This window comes from Copadichromis virginalis, linkage group LG14 (genome assembly GCF_057382275.1).
Source record: "Copadichromis virginalis isolate Kocher_CV1m ecotype Utaka linkage group LG14, C_Virginalis_male_GT1.1, whole genome shotgun sequence".
NCBI classification, from domain to species: domain Eukaryota; kingdom Metazoa; phylum Chordata; class Actinopteri; order Cichliformes; family Cichlidae; genus Copadichromis; species Copadichromis virginalis.
Genome location: NC_140631.1, coordinates 41,223,656 through 41,238,167, shown reverse-complemented (window position 1 = coordinate 41,238,167; position 14,512 = coordinate 41,223,656). Strand labels below are relative to the sequence as shown.

Sequence of the window (14,512 nt, the reverse complement as noted above, 5' to 3'; positions counted from 1 at the left end):
GGAGCAGGTGCCCGTAAGCACAAGTGTTGTGTTGTTTTCATCATAAACGTGTTGCTGTGTGTGAATGTGTTTCAGGTTTTGCTTAAAGACTAAATGCGGTTCAGTGTCGGTGCTTTGGCAGCTCAGGTGAGCACAACAATACCTGAATAAGGTTTATAATTAACGCTGCGATTATAAATGCTGCATCATCACATGTGAGGCCTTGGAAAGTGTGTCTGCTCATTAAAAATTAAGCTGCGTGTTTACAGTTGTGAGCTAGATGGTTTCTGAGTTTTATTGCTTTATGGTTTGATTACAAATTGAAAGCAGGCCAGGCTGACGTTGCCACGTCCCATTCCGAACTCGGAGCACGTCTATGCGTCCTTGACAGACACCTGTGGACCGAGGCAATCCTCAGACAGACTAAACACGAGTGAAATAAAGAACGAAGAGCACAAAAGCTTCACGAGGACGTGAAAGGTCGTGGTTTTCTGAGTAAGGAGGCGAACGAGGACAGATCAGAGGAAGGTTTGGCACAGAAATAGGACGCAGGAAACCAAAATAGGAAGAGCTATTGCAGCGTGATGCAGGTGACCTGCAGCAGGTGTTTTTGTGTGCGTGCGTGCAGACAGGTCTGTGGAGGGGGCGTGGCTTATAAACTACCTGCAGCAGGTAAGGTTCGGGTTACCTGCAGCGCTCCAGTCTCTGCTCCGCTTTGGAAGAACATAATTCAGTGTTTGCTGATGAGTTTGTTCACTTATCGCTCAGCCGGTCAGAAGCCCAGAGTCGCAGAGCGGAGATCATCCACCCGCAGGTGAGTCGGTCATTACTCGCACCTGCGGCCTCTGCACAGCGTCTCCTCACAGCCTGAGCTGCTGCTTTTTTTTATTCTGCTGTTTGTTGGCTGGTTGGTTTCTGGCTGTGTGTCGCGTGAGAGCAGACTTCAGTAATCACTTCCAGCGAAACTCCATCAACGCTCGTGTTGTTTTCAGGAAACATGCGGTTTTAATGCGAGACTGTGACGTGTAATTCATACCTGCGTAAGAACTGGTTTTGTGCACGCGCGTGTTGTTGGATGCAGGGCTGCTGGGGGTGTATCCGGTGTCCGGTGTGCTCTCCCGACACGAGTTTGCGGAGGTGCGTGCGTGAGTGTTTGGTGTGCAAATGGTCCTGTTGCCTTGGTTACAGTGACATCACGCATGCTGCTGGGGTCACTTCAGCTTCACACGCACTTAATTTAAATGTGCATACATATATTTAAATCTAGTAAATGCTTTGTTATTGGCGGCGTCTGCGGAGTCCGCTTCATGATCCAGCAGCGCCGTCATGTTTGCATCACTTAACCTAATATTGACTTAAACTAACACCAACCTGTGCAAACCACCTGAGGACAAAACCAACACTGATACGGGATTTTGAAAACAAACTCTACAAATCCTTAAAACTTGTAAAAACATTACATATGAACTATACGTATGTTATATTTAGTGGATGGTAAGAAGTTTGTGAGCGTCGGGCCGCAGCAGCATGTCGAACAGCCGCTCACCGTCTGTTTCTGCGCCGTTTTAACCAAAACTGGATCCAAACTGGAGGTTTTGGTGCCGTTAGCTCGGCTGTTTCACGCTTCCTGGACTTTAGATCAAAGGAAAGTTTGGCTATTGGAAGTTTTTTGTGCTGCACGCTTTTATGAGTTTGAGCAAACATAAAGGAGGAAGAACATAAAATGGAAACGCTGTGATAGATGGTTACTCTTGTTCTGCCAACCATTCATTAACCAAGTACATTGTCATTTAAATGTTGCACTGAAAGTACAAAGAGCATGAATTTGCTTACTTTATTGCAATAATATGATCGAATTCAGTTGCTGCTGCCTTTGGAAGCCACTTTGAACCCCCCGCCCCAGCTCTTTCATGCTATCTCTAAAAAGGGCCATAAACGAGCGTCTGCAGCACTGTGACATACTGCAAAACAATCTTAAAGAACTTACCACTGTTACTCCTGACACGTGATGACTGAAAATATTCAGATTAATGAGTTTAATGTTATCATCTTCTTAATCTAAAAAAGTCAAACTGATTTAAAAACCTCCCAAATCAGAAGATTTACTACATTTTATAGTTTTATATCACTTTGAACTTGTTATCTTTAGCTGACCAAAGCACCCTGGACTCCAGCTTTAAATCCAAACATTAAGCTTTCTATAAATTTCGATAAGTTGTCTTCTCTCTCCCATGTTTTGCACAGTAAAGTATTATCAACAGGTCTTGATCCACTCCAAACATAAGTGTACGTTCAGGCGCACCCTCGGCTCCTCCGGTCTGTGTTGACTGGTTCGCTGCAGGAATGTGTGGCTGTGGTTGAACAGCTTCTCCACCCAGCGACAGCAGAAAAATACTCATACCTACTGTGGGCGTCCGACAGCAGGCTGATCCTCCGCCACGCCTGAGCTAAGAAACAATTAGATGCACGTTTGTCGGTCTCTGAATTTTTCCACCGACCGAACAAACAAAAGCCCGTCTGACACCACAGGGCAGCAAACACTAGAGTTTATCTACCCAAAATGAATAATCAGTTAAAGAAGGTTTGCTTTGTGATTAAAGATTTAATCTTGCAGTCCGGATTTAAGACCTGACATTATGCCTCAACACTGAGCGTGCCAGCTGGTCTTAGACATGAGTTTAGGGTCAGCTTGATGACTTCAACCCATCTCAGATCTAAAAGTTGGCTTTTCTAGGTTTTCCTCCTTTGCCTGGTTCATTTTTTTTCTTCCAGGTTTTGTCAGATTACAGCATCTTTATTTTCTAAGTTTTCGAACATTTCATTGTTTAAATGTTTAATCAACAAGTCGTGTAAAAGACTGGTGACCCGTCCAGAGCGTACACTGCCTCTCGCCTTACGGCAGCTGGGATGTTGCCGGCCCAAATCGTAGACATGGACAGCAGGCAGGATTCAATAATAGGTGAGCTGCTTATTTACAAGGGACAAAACAAAGTCCAAACTAATGAACCACAAGTTGTACGTGCAGACACTCTGACAAAGGCCAACGACTGCACAGAAAAGCAACCAGACACACTGCTGGATGATACTACAGCAGGGTGGGCAACTCCAGGCCTCGAGGGCCGGTGTCCTGCAGGTTTAGATGTGTCCTTGATCCATCACAGCTGATTTAAATGACTAAATGACCTCCTCAACATGTCTTGAAGTTCTCCAGAGGCCTGGTAATGAACTAATCATGCGATTCAGGTGTGTAGACCCAGGGTGAGATCTAAAACCTGCAGGACACCGGCCCTCGAGGCCTGGAGTTCCTCACCCTGCTCTAGAGATAAATAACCACCAGAATGAAACAGGAAGTAAGAAATGATAACTAAACGGCGAAACACAAAGACATTTACTTGAGATCAGGGACTCGAGAGGATGGAACAAGAAACTCTAAAGTATAAACTAAACGCTAATTCAACCAGGAACAGAGAACTGTAATCTCGGTACACTAAAGAAATGCACGAAGCACCAACTCCGGGTCAAAGGCCGAGCACTGTGACTGCTACAGCATGACTAATTTCTCCCTTTCTGATTGTTGGTGGATGCTCACAAAACAAGGATTCGCTGTTCTCCAGGTGTGCGCTACGGTTTTCTTTCACCTTGCAGAGTTAAAAATGTTTGACCTGAGGTTTTCCTGTTCGGTAAAGTCTGGCGAGCGTCAGCTGAGCTGCGAGCTCAGACTCCGTCACCACGAGCTAAACCCTTCACGGCTCCGATGATGCCCGGGTGTCTGTTTGGCAATTACTTTGAGTCAATTTGATCGGTTTAAAGTCCGACATTAAACAAATACCTGGAAGAAGTGAGGCGCCACCTGCTCTGCTAATGTGCTGCCAGAGCGGGCATCGGGTCGATACTGCGTCCTTATGCAACCTCGAGCCTGAGCGCGTGCAGCTGTGTCAGGTTTAAGATTCTCAGGTTGTATGTTTTGGTCACATGTTAGTGCCGCTGATTCTTACTGAAGAGCTCTGGCTGGTCTGGATGTTTGTCAGAGGAACATTCAGACTGTCGGCTTTTCTCGTCTTTCTGTAGTTTAAACCTGATGGCTGCAGACTTGCGTTATACGGCTGTCCCATGTACGATGTCATTGATGTCACTGTGGATAACTAACCAATCCCTCACCTTATTAGATGAGGAGCTAGATCTGACCGTGCAGGCTTAAATTAGCTGTTAAATGTACTCGGTTGGCTCCTGTATGAACTCTGAGGGGAAGGTGACTGTGTCGCAGAGCACAGGTGAGGTCACCTGCAGCTTTTAATTGTGTGACAGATCACATGACTGTCTACAGTTTCACTTCAGCCTGAGGTGTTCAACGGTGATTGGACCTGATGGAGTTACTGGAGAGATCCGCCTGACCCTGAAGCTCCAGTGTTTGTCGCTTTGAAATTTAAAAGTGAAGTTATTTGATCTTTAAAGGAAACTTCTTGTATTTAAGATAATTTTGAAAGCTTGCAAATGTGACTGTCAGCAGAATTTGAAGAGACATTTTTGACTTTATCTCCAAAAACGTCCCAGCAAGCACATTTGAAACGAAGCTGCTGTCTCTCACCTCCATCATCATTCTGAATAAAAACCTGTGAGAGGAGTCAGACGGCAGCTGGTCAGTGCTGAGATGTTTGCTGGGTCTGGGCTGTGTTGACCGCAGTTCTACTGAAGTACTTTTTTGTACTAAACATGGGCCAAAGACCTGGCAGGTCATTTTAGAAGACCTTTTTTATTTACACCGCTGTTCTATTAAAGGCCACACCTGACTTCCTGCATGAGTCAGGTGTGGCAGAGAAATGTGCAAGGCTGGTGCGGGACAGGTACGAGGACAGTGGTGATGTGTGCAGGAGGAGTGACAGATGGATTCGTGGTGGGACTACATCAGGGATCTGCTCTGATCCCCTTCTTGTTTGCAGTGGTGACAGACTGACAGATGGGGTCAGGCAGGAGTGTCTGTGGAGCTGGCGAGCCGTAGTGAGAGTGGGGAGCAGGTGGGAAAGAGCCTGGAGAGGTGAAGGAATGCTTTGGAGAGAAGAATGGAAGATAGAACACGTGTGAGTGAGATGGAGACGTGCAGTGTGATAGTGAAGGAAGACGAGTTTAAATACCTGGATTAACAATGCACGTGAGAGGTGAAGAGATTCCAGGCAGGGTGGAGTGGGTGAAGACGAAACAAAGACGATATGGTGGGTAGTGTCTGAGGTGCTGGAGGCTGAGCTGGAGGGGGCAGAGATGAAGCTCAGGTTGAGTGGTTTGGAGACAAAGTTAAAGAGGTACGGCTGAAACGTGGACTTGCAGAGGAGAGTGGCTTTGTTGGACGAAGTACTATAGACGTGTAACGGTCTGTACGAGCTAGCAGCTAGCTGTGAAGCTGACGTGAATTCTCCAGAACACAGCATCTTCTTCCTGTATTTACTTTTGTTGCTCCGCCCCAGACACATCTGGCCAATAAGCAGACTGAACATTGTCACGTGGTTTCAGTGACATTTTGGTTCGCTTGGAGTTTTCTTGAATTTTTCTCAAATCACGAGAAAAGTTTGCAAACTCAGAGTAAATGACCTACAGGCGTGAAAACGCCCCGAGTGACTTCTTACTGCTGCAGAGCTGCTCTGTCATTTTAATCCAGAGGTCTGGATTTAAGAGGAGGGAGTCACTTTGATATTTAAGACAAAAAGCAGCATTTTTCCTCTTTGTGAAGCTGCAGCAAACAGCAGATTTGTCTTTATGAAATCATTCACCAAACAATCATCTCATGGTTTCAGCTCCAAACAAACACTTCTGAGTCTTCGAGTCGAGTGTTTTGTTTGGAAGAAATGTGTGTGGATGATGATGCTGATTACCGATGTTTGCTGTCTGGAACAGTCGGTGCATTTCTTTGAGCCCTGAGATCAACCTGCTTAGGAAAAGCCAAAATACTGAACCTGAAGGAGAGGAAAACCACAGGAAGGGTAAGCGGAGCAGGCTCCGAGTTGATGAGCGTTTTCTAATGTGTTTCATTAGAGCAGCCGAGGCTGCTGGGATTCATTATGACTCAGATGATCTTCACAGTGTCCCAAGGCTCCGCCCACCCCGAGGCGGCGGGCCGCTCTGACTCTCAGCTAGCTAACATCTGCAGGCTAATGTCCCCTCTGATGGCCATAACAACACATAATGTTTTTACACCATTAAACAGCCTGTTTCCTTCAGCTTTATGGCTGCTGTTACCTGCAGCCCTCTCACACAAACACACTCGGGCAGCCTGCAGACCCACACGAGCTTCCTTTGCAGTGTTTACTGTCAGGATGTGGCTGAAAATTGCACTGATAGTTCAGTGAGGCAAATGCCTGAATAACAGCAGTGCATCTGCAGCTAAGTGCCGCCTGGAGGGATGTGTGTGCGAGCCTCGGTGCTCCACGTTACCGGATGAGGTTGCATCAAAAGTCGAGCCAGGTCCAGACTTTTATTTATTGTAACTGCTGTTTCCCTGCTGTGCAAACACAGAAGCCTCTTTGAATAAATAGTTTAATCAGGATGTTTGCAAAGCTGATTTAATAGTTGGTATATTGGAAACCAGAAAGCTGAGCACAATCTAATAGTTGAAGTAAAACGTTTGTATTTAAGAACTGCTTAAAAACTTTATTGCCTTCTTTAACTATCAGTTTAAATGTGTGCTGCTTGGAAAAAGCTTTTGGGGTTGAAGTACAGCCAAATAAAAGTGTTACACACACCTTGGAAAGCTGGATTTAAGGTGTCGACACCTGTGCTTATGCACTCGGCCTCCAGAGTTCAATGAGCTGCTTAAAGAGACTGTAATGCAAGTTTACAGCCAGATGTTTGACATTAGAGTAGCTTTGCATGATTCAGAGTTCACATTGATCCTCATTCATTTTACCTGGGCCTTCGTGCAGCCACTTAGTCCATCCTCTGCCTGAAACAAGATGTTTTAGCTCATCTCTCTTTACGCCTTTACTGGGAAATACTGACATGCAGTCTTACACCTCATAGAAAAGCCATTTAGAGACACCTGATCTCTTCATTATGAAGGTGAAGTTTGAAGAAAGGTCACGGGGTCGTAAAAGTCTGATCCAGAAGTCTCCTGATGTGTATAAAAAGTATTATAATGAGACATGTAGAGACCTGCTGCCTGCAGATAACATGGCAGTAACAACGGTCGTTTTTAGGTTCACGTGTGGAAAGACGCTACTCCGCTCTGTGATCCTCTCGTCTCAAACACTCGCTCCTTCCTCTGCCTTTAATTCATCGCAATCCGCCGCCTCGTGACACCACTTCCAGATGAGTTGGTTTAACATTCAAATCTCCAGAGCGGCATTGGTGTATTTGGGTCACGAGATAAAGATCTATGCAGTAAAAAGAGAGTCCTCCGACACCTTTAGAAAGTCCTTTTTTCTGTCCTGAAACCAAACGGGACATAATCACTGAGCCGGAGTTATGAACTCACATCTGTCCGATGTGCTCTGAGAAAACTGAGACTGCTGTTTTTGCATTTTAGGAAAAATAATCTGGGGTTCGAGTCGTTCTGTTTTAATGCCACGGTGTGAGAAATGACGCCTCTGTGTCTTTGCAGTACAGCAGCTGGCGTCAGAGTGCCAAATAAAAGCAGGACGCTAACGACTCGCTGGCCTCGACTGAGACGCTCTCCGGGGCAAATGTAATTATCTTGATTTATAAACATGTGTTTATCGCGGCTCCGCCTTCCTCTGTGCTCCATTAAAGGTGTTAGATGCTGGTTTGTAAAATCAACATGTCAGAGCCTCGTTAATTTTTAAGAACCGGCCAAAATGATCACTAAGAAATGTGCCTTTCAGCCTCCTGTGGCCTCCGCAGAGCGAAATCTGCAGGAAGAAGAGTTTGTGTGTGGATGTGGAGGGGAGGGGCTTCCTTTTAATTAAGCCTTGCAGAAGACTATAATGGAGATGTCATTGGTCTGATGATTGGACTGAACAGACCACAAGTTTTACTTCATGGTTCTTTCTAGTCTTCTATCCACATGAGTCACTCGGGTTGGATCAAATGCGTCTAAACGAGACATTCCCGAGACAGTCTCGCAGTCGTGGGCTCTTCTCCTGGTAGGACACGCCACAACACCGTCACCTAAGAGGCCTCCAGGACCAGAGCCGCCAGTGGAGGCCTGGATGGTCCAATTCCTGTTTGAACGGGCCATGGGTGGCTGCTGATGCCCACGCTGCCTGCTGTTCTTCTGGCTTTGTGCAGTTTCTAAGAGGAATCGAACTCGTCAGTATTCGGCAAATTTCATTTAAAAGGATCATTGTTTCCGTCCTTCACAGCAGGCGAGTGCATCCTTTTTGTATTTGTGGGGCTGAATTTTCTTTCTCTTAAAGACTTTAAATCCATACGAGTCGCTCCACATTTAATATAAAACATTTTGGTTGTTTTAAACTCCATTATCTGCTTTTGTCTGAACAGTTTGAAAATTACACAAAAAAGCTCTGAAGAAGGTTTTAAGTCGTACATTTGCTCTGTCTGGCAGTCAAAACTAGAATTAAAGTGATTGAGACTTAAAGCTCTTATAAACTGGATTTTAATTTTTCTTCAAACCCACGTGTCTCTGCATCACTGCACGTTCACCACAGTCGTGCTCACGGAAACATCTGTTTGCTTTGAGTTTCCTCCTGAGGAGCTCTGTTCATTTCTTAAAACATTCAAGATTCAGCGGAGTCACAAAGTAAAGCTTGAAATGGTCTCTGGAAGCTGTCGGTGCTCAGTGTGAGCCCAAAATGTGTTTCTTGAAAGTTTATCTGAAGACTTTGATCTGTTGTTAACAGCTTCGGCCACAATCTGGGTTGAGAACATGAGAGGGAAAAAACGGGGAGAAATTTAAAACTTTAAAGTAAGCAAATCTCCAGAGAAGAGCTCTTGCTCTTAGCTTTGTGATGTGCACTTTTGTTTTTTCTCCTTCTTAAATTTGGCAAACGGAGGACGAAACCATCTCGCGTTTCACTGAAGCGGCGTTTTCCTGCTTCAGCAGGAGCAGAGGCTCGTATTACCTTCCATCTGAATTACTTTACCATCCATTTAAACAGTGTTGCTGCCACAGCAGGACGAACCCGGGTGCATGTGAAGGTGTCGAACAGAAACCGTGACATTGAAGCCGTTTCCATTCTGCAGGCCTCGCTCTGTAATCCTCTGGCTCCTGTTGAACTGCAGCTGAGCTCCTAAGACGGCGCCCGAGCCTCGGGACAAGTTTCTGTACAATAATAACAAAACACGATGAGTCAGACTCAGTAAAGCCAAATGTAGCTCCCAGGTCTGAGGACTGCACCTTTGATTCTTCTTGATGAACAGCAGGTGTATTATTTGTCAGGTAGTTTTATTAAAGCTGCTCCAGCATCACAAACAGTCCAGAGGACCAGTTCAGGCTTTTATCTGGCGTTGGCGTTTTATCCTCAGTAGTGTCCAACTCGATGAGTCATAAAATAAATGATCCCCTGCACAGCTGTGTTCGTATCAGGCTGTAAACGTGTTTATTTCTGCTGTAAAGTCGGACATTTTAACGCGGGACTGTTTGACTCGCTGCTGGAGCCTCGTGTGGACATTAGAGGAACAACAGCTTCCTTCTTGGGCTCTGCCCATCACTTCCTCTGGTGCGAAAGCTTTTCAGAGGAGCTTGATTTGAATATTTGGATAACACGTGAGCGCTGCATAACCACAAACCCACACACTGAAGTTTGTTTTGACTCAGACGGCTTTAAATGAGATTAATCTGCTGCCAAAGAGCCAATAACAAATGCACTTTGTTTGCTGAGAGTCACAAAGATGAGCCCGTTGTTAGCTGTCCAGAAACCCACAACACATCAGTGTTTTGTCCCACGTGGCTCTGACTGTATTTTCTCGGTCAGTTATTTTGGAGATGATCGGTAAACTCTACACCTTCCACCTATTCTCACAGTCTCACTTTCCATCATCTCGCATCCTCGTCTACTTCTACGTAATCTGTCTCTTCTCTGCGAGGGCGACACAAAGGCTGCTTGTTCCCAGCCTGCCTGCCTTTGTCCAGAACAGACAATGCAGTGACTCCAGGGGACGAAGAGGGGGAGGAGGAGGAGGAGGAGGCAAAAGTGAGTTAGGCGGAGAAAAAGGTGACAATAGGAAAAGAGACTAATTTTACCCATGCCTGTGAAAAACATGAGTGTCTATATCAAGTTAGTGTTTTTTTTTTTTTTTTTTTTTTTTTCTAGTGTATGAAATTTAGGAACATCACAAAAAACACAAAATCAGCAGCAAGTTCCTTCCTGTTTATAGTTTATTACATTTATATATGCAGATCTGCTCATTGCAAACTCCATGTGTTTATTATTGGAGTCGTCTGGAGTAGCTCTGCGTGATTCAGTTCATAATAATTCATTGTACACTTCATTGTTTTTCCAACCTGTCTCCGACCTGCCTTTCCACGTGATGTGTATGCATGTATGGTTGGGGGTTCACTGCAGGTGTAAACTTTGCATGTGACAAATAAAAGGCTTCATCTTTGTCTTACTGGGCCTCGAGGAAACCCCCCAGTCCAGAAAATATCTGAATGGAGCCCTTTTTAGCTCCTCCCCCTTTAAATTCTTCTTTCCTCTGATTGGCAGCCTTGTAAAAACTAAGCAGAGGCCTTCTGCTTACAGTGATTCCTGGGTCATTCTCTTTTTTTTTTTTTTTTTTTAAATCAGTATGTGATTGAGACTTGGTGTCTCCTAATTTTTATGTTTGATGAGCAGATCGACCAAAGTGCTCCTGAGGTCAGAGTGGACGCTCGTCTCGTGTAAGGTGACTGAAAAGCCCAAACCAGAAAATGTCGTCTGTTTATAAATTGAGTTATTACTCAATCTTCTTTCAGCAAACTGCAGCACGACATCGCAAACACTTTTCAACGCGGTCTAACAAAGCCGAGCTCGTAGTTTGTCGCCTGCTATACTGAGCTTATTGGAAATTTATTTCCTTTTTAAATTCAACTTAAGTCTTTAATGAATAAAAATCCAGTTTCACCACTTTTTCCAACTTTAACAGGAATTTTAAAAGAAATTATTGAATTTTTCTTCAACCCTCAGTGGCCCTAATACAGGTGTAGGGGAAATCCAGGCCTCGAGGGCCGGTGTCCTGCAGGTCTTAGATGTGTCCAACACAGCTCATTTAAATGACCTCCTCAACATGTCTTGAAGTTCTCCAGAGGCCTGGTAATGATCTGATTCGGGTGTGCTGACCCAGGGTGAGATCTAACACCTGCAGGACACCGGCCCTCGAGGCCTGGAGTTCTCCACCCCTGCCCTAATAGATCTTTGTTAATAATGGTGTGAACACAGACTTTAAAGGATTGAAATATTCATGAATGCCTGTGTTTAGTCATTTCAGTGTTTTGCCAAAGTAGATAATGTTGAAAGGCCTTACGGGGAAAGGGCTAAACCAGCTTGTGTCAGACGATCAACTGAGGCTCTTCTTTATAAGATAAAGAAGGATTATTTTGAGCTGTGACTCATGCAAAGCTGCTTTCGGGTCTAGCCCGGCTGTTCTCAGACATGTTTCTGAATCGGCGATTTCCTGCTGAGATGATGTAAAACTGTCGATACAACAAACGATGCTCAATGTGGTCGCCGAGAGGCCACAGAAGCTCAGGTTTGAGGTGCTTGTGTTCTCTGCTGAGGAGCAGGGGGGATGTTTAACTTTGTCTCAGGACACAGACGTTATTTTAATCAGTCTTGGTTCTAATAGTCCTGATTTCCTCTCACCTTCATCATCTCCTCAGCTGAATATCGCTTTCCCTCTAAAGCGGCCGAGCTCTAATAGGAGCCATTCGTCTCTTCTCCCCGCCGCCGAAGCTTCAGCGAGTGATGCATTTCAGGGCTGCGTTTCTAGGTAATGCAGTTAACTTTAAAAAGCTGAGCTGCACTTTATTCTTTAATGATATAATTGCACAGGATACAAGTGGGTTAGATTTGAAAACCCCGCATGAATTTGTTTCTGTATTTGGAGCTTTTGACGTGAATAAAATCCAATTTTCCAACGAAGCCGCTGCGTTCAGGGGCAAACGCGTAAAAACAAACGTCTGGAGCGGTGGTCATTATGAATTATCCATCACTGCGTGAGCTCAACATTGTTTACAAAGACTGAGACACAGTGATCAGATGATTTTTGGAGTGTTCAGCTATACCCACAGATACGTGCTAATCACAGCTGACCAACATCTGCACGAAATCCCAGAATTTCATCAAATCTGTAGCTCCGCCTTCTTGGATGGTATCTTAGTACAGTAACCTCACAGCAGCCATATTACTGGTCAGATAATGTCATTAAAAAGGCTCCAACATCACAAACGCAGTCCAGAGGTCCAGTTCAGTGAAGCCCATCAGACAGCTAGCAGCTATGGCCCTCTTGGAGGAAGGCCCCCGCAGACCCCTCTGTTTGTGGCCTGTCTGCTAATTCTGCCAATTCTTATTATATATTCTAGAAACGTGTTTAACTTTTTTTTTTTTTTAGGGAATGCCACACAGTTAAAGTGTAAATCCGGCTGCATGCAAGCCCCTTCTACCTCAGACACATCCTGCGTATTGCTGGTGCTCTGCTCTGTAGTCTCAGGACAGTGTGGGGCACTGTGGGAGTGTCATCCTGCTCTGAAGCTGTAAACTCGCCTCCTGTCACCTTCACAGCTGCACATTCTGCACATCTAATTGGATAAAACCACCTCAGAGTGCCGTGCTAATAAAGCTATGTAGAAGTTAAGCCCCGCCCCTTTATCTTGCTATAATAAAGTGTGGTTCAGGGCACAGAGGAAGCAGAATCGCCTCTTCCCCTCTCCTCCTCCTCTTCATCTTAATCTCTCCCTCAGTTCGATATCAATATCAGCCTCAACCGGAGCCATTTCCTTAATCTTAATAACTCGAATTCATTTCCTATCTCTGCTGCAGCGCGGTTTACAGCAGAGGTGATAGCCTCCTCATCCCAGCAGGGACGGGTCTTAATAGTAGTGATGAGCTGCCTCCCCTCGTTCCCTCACGCTGCTCCGTCTGCCTGCTTGTGGTTTCATGCAGACAGAACAGAATGGCACGGTGAATAAAATCTTACGTAATCTAAGAGAAATCTGCTGGTATCCAACAGAAGATCTGCCAACAGGGTTAGAAAAGTTAGCGGATAAGATCCACTACTGCGTGCTGTCTGACCTTAAAGAGCAGGGACAGAGAGAAGCTTGCTGGAAACGGCAGAAAGGGAGATAAAGGTTCCTGAAACTGGATTTTCTTAATTCGCTCAATTAAAATTGTAGCTCAGAGGAAGATCTGATAACGCCATCCTCTCCCTCGACTCTGGTCGGGTTGTCAGAGTAGTTAACCTTAAAAAAAACACAACTTTAATAAGATGATGTAAATGAAGCATCATTCAGAAGCAGTGCGACCACAATCATCCTGTGTTTCAGGAACATGGAAATAAAGTGGGTTCTGCTTCTCCTTACGTCTCGTGGTACATCTCCTGCTCCATCCGTGGGCGTTCACGTTCAACGTTAAAGTTAAAAACTTCCAGTAATGGTCAGTGGCTGCTCTCAGACCATCGGTGTTTCCTACTCTTGCAGATGCAGGGGCAGCAAATCGGAAGGGGTTTAAAGGGGGAGGAGCTAAAACAGTCAGTTTCAGGTAAACTGAGGTTATAAGATGAAGATTATTTGACTTGCAGTGCAAACTAAAGAGTACTCTGAAAAACTGCAGTTCCTCTGATGTCCACTCGAGGCTCCAGCAGCGAGTCATTCACGTCAGGCTCGATGTTAAAACTGTACAGCAGAAACACCAGAAGGTCAAAGGTAAAACTACAACTGGTGTTTTATTTTTTATTTTTTGTGTGTCAGTATGTGGTGTCAGCCTGTGATGTCATTGTGACATCATATGGCGTAGTGTTGAAAAAATGAAGTGTGCTGCACAGCTCTCTGCCTGCCTTTTCACTCGATATTCAAGAAACTGTATTTACTGATAGATTTTTATTTTAAGTTTAACTTTGGCTGCAAACAACGAAGGTTAAACCTGAAGATGATCCATTTACTGGTTTTCACATTTGGTGTCACCTAATGACCTTGACCTGGTTTCCACCAAAAATGCAGTCAGCTGATTACATCCTGGCGCCCTTCAAGGGGAGAATAAACATGTTTACAGGCGGCTACTGATGAGCTTTCTATGAATAGTTTAATACTTCGTAATAACTGTGTAACTCTGGTTAAATTCTATTAAGGCATCAAGTTTGCATCATTGGGGCGTGGCCTGTTTGACGGATGGAGACAGAGGCGGCTGTAGCTGCTAGCTGTCAGCTAGGTGTCGCCTCAGCTACCTGGAGTCCCTGAACTGGACCTTTGTACCACGTTTGTGCTGTTGGACCTCTTTAATGCAAATATCTGGCCAATAATATGGCTGCTGTTTCTGCCAGGTCTGGTTTGTGAAAGATTTTAATTCAGTTTCACTTCCTCAGAAAGAAAATGATGTGAACAAAGACATTTTTAACCACTGCATTAACCTAATCGGGGTGTGTGAAAGTGAGAACGGTG

General features: G+C 44.9%; 1 protein-coding gene across 1 annotated transcript in view; it reads left to right on the top strand.

Moving 5' to 3' along the window:
* Positions 1-637: 637 nt before the first annotated feature.
* The window catches only part of LOC146694680 (nesprin-2), a 35,221-nt gene continuing 21,346 nt past the window's right edge, over positions 638-14,512 (top strand). Inside the window, exon 1 of the mRNA XM_085430942.1 lies at positions 638-793. The gene's annotated coding sequence lies outside the window, so the exon portion shown is untranslated. The remainder of the gene's footprint in view (positions 794-14,512) is intronic.